Below are 6,257 nucleotides of genomic sequence, written 5' to 3'. Positions count from 1 at the left end.
CAAACAATAGTTGTTCATTAATAGAAAAAGTGGAAGACTGAGGATGCTCTATGTCACCATTAATTTTGTATTCCTCCACAGTCTCCTTGATACAATCCTTGACAAGTTTCACATATGCCGGATCTGACAGCAGAGAATTATTGAATTTCCAAAACCCCCTGCCCCTCTCCTGATGTGTAAATATCATATTCATAACTACTAATGAGTGATCCGTGCGATAGCCAACACTGGTTTGAATCGACTCCATTAGACCTGTTAAATCAGTAGATACGAGAAAATAGTCTAGCCTTGCTTGCTTTAAATTACTATACGCACTCCATGTATAGCTACGTCCAGTTGGTTCTTGGTTTCTATACACATCGTCCAGCTCGAAAGTATCGATTAACTCCCGAACAGATTTTTGAGCATTCGGATTGTTTTCCTTTAAATAATTTATCGTTCCATTATGGTAGTTTAACACCACGTTCCAGTCGCCGCATATTGATTACATTTTCTTTCAAATTTGTAAAAAAATCGGGCGAGTCCATGTTTGGACCATACAGAGTAACCAAAGTGCAGCGTTGCTGAAAAATGGAGATATCTAAGACAATATATCTGCCTTATTGATCGCTAATTACATTGTGCAACACATATTCAAATGTATTGTTAAATAGAATGATAACTCCACAACTTTTGCTATCCAAGCTGCTAAAAAACACCTCATAGCCCCATTGGGATTTCCACCGTGGTTGTTCTCTTTTGCTATTTTGGATATGCGCCTCCTGTAGACAGTATATGACAAGCTTTTTTTTCCGAAGCCAATTAAAGACGTCTTTTCTTTTCTTTTCGTCTGCTAAACCTTTCCAATTCAACGTCCCGATATTCAATCTAGTAATTTTGTCCTCCCTGAATTTATATGTTATGATCTGTTAATCCTGAATACCTTATTTAAACGCAAAAGGGTGAAAGGGATTCGCACGCATACAGCAAAAGCTACAGTAGATATATATTTGCATTTGTAAGAAGAAAACAGATTGTAACTTATCCATCCAAAGCACGAAAAACAAAACACTAAACCAACACAACAAATAGCGTCCTGTTAGCGATTGCAGCCTCTGGCTTATAGTAATAGTGTCCTGTGCTGTGACTCACGCGGGCTAGAAGAACTTAAACAAGATGTCAATAGCGAAATAATTATGCTGATCTAGAAATTAGCTTTTAAAACAGGCAAAAACTTAGCTGTTTCCTTAGTTCATCCCGATGCTTGAACCTGACCAGCCACGACTAGTTGAATGAATGGGGCCTTCAGTAAATACTTTAATTTCGCCTCCTTTTGTTGCTGAAAAGGCAGCTCATTTTTCTTCTTGAGTAATCGATCTCTAGTTTGGAAAGCTCTGGAGGTAGATCGACCATAACTCCATAACCTGATCCCTTTGAGAGCTTCTTGGCTAGATTAAGAATGTAGTCGCGCTGTTGAAGGTCGACAAACCTGACGATAATCGACTCCTTAGTCGCGTCTCGGCTTCCTCGAATTCTGTGACACGCTGCGCTTTTAATATTTTTCACCTCACCTGGATCCATCTTGAGTGTAGTGTTGAAGAATTCTTGAATTTTATGTCTTGTCGTTTCGGAAGTTTCTTTTATTCCCCGGTAATACCATGAACAATAAGATTCCATTCCTTCCCCAAAGATTCAGGGCAAGAATTTCGTCGCGAATTGACTTGCTTGCTTGAAGGCATGTTATAATTACAAATAATAAAGGAAATCATCATTCAAGCAATTAATTAAAAACTAAGACTATCAATTTAAATAGCGCTTAAAAAGAAATGTCTTCAACTTAGATTTAAAAACAGTCTGTGAATTGAAAGATCTTATATCATCCGGAAGACTGTTCCACAATATAGGGGCAGCACAAGAAAAGGCCCTTTGCCCGTATGATTTAAGTTTATATTTCGGTGTTACAAGGAGAAATTTACCCAAGGAGAGTAATGATCTTCTAGTATTGTAAAGGGATAGCAGTTCACAGAGATTTTCCGGTGCCATACCATGTAGTGATTTGAATGTCAAAAGTAAGATTTTATAATAAACTCTCTCGGTCACAGGCAGCCAATGTAACTGTCTAAATACGGGCGTTATGTTATCATATTGGTTGATCCCTGTGAGGAGACGCGCAGCGCTATTCTGAACATACTGTAGTCTCGGAATCTGATACCTGGAAAGCCCAGATAAAACCGAATTAAAATAATCAAGCTTTGAAGTGATAAATGCATGCTTCAGGGTCTCACAATGCTGAAAAGATATAAACTTCCTAATTTTGGCTATGTTATTTAGGGTGCGTTCGATTGACCGGAATACATGGAATATAAGTTACAAATCCTTCGTTTTACGGAGATTCACATTAAGATTGTCAAACATCTGCTAAAATGCTATTTTTAACATATTTTTATTATCCTTGCTGCTTCGAAACGCGCCAAACATACCGTTTTAATCATCACTCCACGTATTCTTATTCCGGAATACGGTCAATCGAACACGCCCTTAGATGGTAAAATGCAGATTTGCAAATAGAAGCAATCTGTTTATCCACAGAGACCAAATTGTCAGACCAGACGCCAATATTTCTTGCAGAAGTTGATGCAGTGACCCTAGCAACTATCGAACAATATTGTAATCACCAGTTCAATGATACGACATGCTAGCAACCACGGCTCCTTTATCCCCTAAAACGCGGTTTCAGGAGTGGGAAATCATGTGAGACTCAATTACTAGGTTTTATAGTAAAATGACCTTGTTTGCGCCATGTATGACGGCCATCAAATACATGCTTTATCAATAGCTTTTAGCAAGGTATTTGACAAGGTTAGCCATGGGCTCCTTACAAGAAAGCTGAACCATTACAGTGTCTGCGGTTGTACCAATAAATGAATTGAGCCCCTCCTGACTGGAAGATCCCAAAGCGGGTTTGTCCTGGAAGGAAATTTTCTGACAGTACGCAAGTTCTCTCTGGCGTTCCACAAGATTCGTTCATCTGGCCATGCTTATTTATTTTTCTACATTAATGATCTTCCTGAATCCTTAGTCTCCAACGGCGTTATAACGGCGTTATGTTGTGCACGGACGACATTATTGCATACGTGACTATTCTTGCTGATAGCTGATAACTAAAGCCGTTCGGGTAAAAAGAATGGAAATTGGAACTCCACGCGGACAAGTGCAATGTTCTTCGTATAGGGCGTAAGCGCAATTTTGTGCACCGTGATTATATTCTACATGGGAAAACCCTTGCCACAGTTGAGTCAGCTACTGTAGCTATCTTGGTGTCATCCTAACTAAAGATCGTAATCGGAATGACCACGTTAGCCATACCTCTGATAAGGCCAATGAAATCCTAGGTTTCCTTAGAATAAATTGAAGAATTAGTCCGCCTGTTCTTAAGACCTTGGCATATAATTCACTTTTCCGTGCCAAATTGGATTATAGCGCCATCGTCTGGACCGCTACACAAAGACGAATATCGACAAGCTGGAAATGGTCCAGTGTAGGGCTGATCGCTTCACCCTTATCCCTTCCCTTGCCAGCCCTTTCCATGCTGGTTACTCTTCAGCCTTCCTCAAATACTGCTTTCTTGCAGATTTCATTTTCAGCAAACGTGATGTATTCATGAGACATAGTTGGTTATAATCATCTCATATCCACAAGCACGCGAAGAATAATTATATTATTAAAATTACTCTTCAACATCCACTGAATGGTAAACTTGCTCAGGTGAAGATGTGGTACACGTATTCTCTATCTTCGCATTCCCCATAATACACTTTGTTTGCCCCCCTCTCCCACTTTTACATAGACCATTGCTTTCAAATGCTCTTGAGAATATGCAGTGTCCCCAAGAGCATCTGAAAACAATGGTTTATGCAAAATTTGGGGGCAAACAAAGCTTTTTTTTTCCGAAGCCAATTAAAGACGTCTTTTCTTTTCTTTTCGTCTGCTAAACCTTTCCAATTCAACGTCCCGATATTCAATCTAGTAATTTTGTCCTCCCTGAATTTATATGTTATGATCTGTTAATCCTGAATACCTTATTTAAACGCAAAAGGGTGAAAGGGATTCGCACGCATACAGCAAAAGCTACAGTAGATATATATTTGCATTTGTAAGAAGAAAACAGATTGTAACTTATCCATCCAAAGCAAGAAAAACAAGACACTAAACCAACACAACAAATAGCGTCCTGTTAGCGATTGCAGCCTCTGGCTTATAGTAATAGTGTCCTGTGCTGTGACTCACGCGGGCTAGAAGAACTTAAACAAGATGTCAATAGCGAAATAATTATGCTGATCTAGAAATTAGCTTTTAAAACAGGCAAAAACTTAGCTGTTTCATTAGTTCATCCCGATGCTTGAACCTGACCAGCCACGACTAGTTGAATGAATGGGGCCTTCAAATTTAAATTCACCTGGTCTTCCATTAGGCTAACGAGTGGTGAAATGACAATAGTTATTGGATTGGCTGTAAATCCGTGATTCAACTTCGAAAGTTTGGCGTGGACTAATTAATGGAGCCATCTAAAACACCAACAACTTTCCGAACCCCGCTGGCAAGTCTAAAAAAACACCCTCTCTTGAAATAAAAGCTTTACGAGAATTCATCTGTTCCGAGAAAAGTTTCTCCACCCCAAAGATTTGCCAAACTTTCTCAGCTGCGCCCTGAATTCCTTTCAGGTCTTCCGCCATTGTAATAATAATAATTTTACATTTCTTAAATTCCTGACTTTTGAGAAAATGGTAAGTTCGATCGGACTGGTGTAGAAAAACAGTATAACCATGACGTCAGGAACATGACCTTGAATGAAGTCCATCAGACGGGAAGTGCGTGACATGAGCGACCTGGACCGTCTCAGAATCAGGCTACTTTGGTGGTGGATTGCTGCCATAGTGGAGACATTGTAACCTTAGAGACACCATTGCCTTTGAATCGTTTACTCCTCAAAATTCCATTTCTTTGCAAGATAATTTAAATGTTTGATCCACTGTTATTTTTTCACGTTGAAAGTTCTGGGTAAGATGTCCAAGGTTAAGCTTTTCAAGTACAATTACCAAAACGTCGTTCGCTGCTCCCGCCATATTGTTTTTGTGTTTCCGCAGGAACTGCCTCGAACCAGATGTCTCTCAAAATCATGCAAATTACATGCAAAGGACCTGCGGAGGAGGAGGACGCTAATAACTGGTCAAACGAGTTTGTCGTGGGGTGTGAAGCCTGGGTACTAAGGCTTGGCACCGGAAGTGATGATAAGTAAACATGATGAGCCACATAACCCTATGACAAAACCATATCCCATAATGAAGAAACCAGAACACTCAACGAAGAAATGACATAATGCTGAAACCACATCACATAATGCTGAACCCACATCACATACTGACGAAACCACACCACATAACAAACAAACCACATAACGAGGGAACCACCTGATAAAATGACAAAACCACATCACGTAATCATGTAACCACATCGCGTAATCATGAAACCACATCACATGATAACGAATGATCACATAAGAAAGTTATGGCTTTCCATAGTATACTGGTCACATTGGCATAAATGGAGGGGTGAACTGACGTACGGTCGTACGGTCACCGAAACCAAATTTTCTCGCACAGGTGGGTTACCATATTTTCTTACCCATGGTACCATCCTATTTTTGAGCTTCTGCATAAAACAGCTAAGGTCACTTTTGAAAATGTGTGTTGACTAGCATACGAAACGTCAAGTTTTATAAAAATGCGTTGGAATACAATGTTTATCACCGCTGTTTGTGATATTTTCTTACAGCTAAGCTAGTTTTCAAGCTTACCTCTCGTTTCAGAATAAGCTGCTTTCGTTTCCTTTATTAATAAATTAGTGATGGAAAACTTTCAATGCTGACTTTGTGGTCCTTTTGATGCTTTTTGCATCTTTATTATCTTCACTCCGCCAGGACTAATTCGGTCAAACGGTTAGCATGTTAGCTGACGTCACGTCTGTATGTATAAAAACTATTGTCTGTAGGAATGACGTAACGGAAACAGAGCTTACGAGAAATAAATAATAACGAAGGAAAAAATGAGTCGAGTGCATCATTGACTTATATAAGCACTTGGATTTTTTTTAAGAACACAAGAGATGGTTTAGAAAACGGCGAGTGCTTCACACACTTTCGCGAGTATCCTGAAAAAAGGCCCAAGTGCTTATACAACTGAACAACGCACTCGGTGCGTTTTTTTAATTTCTTTTATAAA

This window comes from Montipora capricornis, chromosome 1, assembly GCF_036669925.1.
Source record: "Montipora capricornis isolate CH-2021 chromosome 1, ASM3666992v2, whole genome shotgun sequence".
Lineage (NCBI taxonomy): Eukaryota > Metazoa > Cnidaria > Anthozoa > Scleractinia > Acroporidae > Montipora > Montipora capricornis.
The sequence above is the reverse complement of the archived record's forward strand: the minus strand, read 5'-3'. Positions refer to the sequence as shown.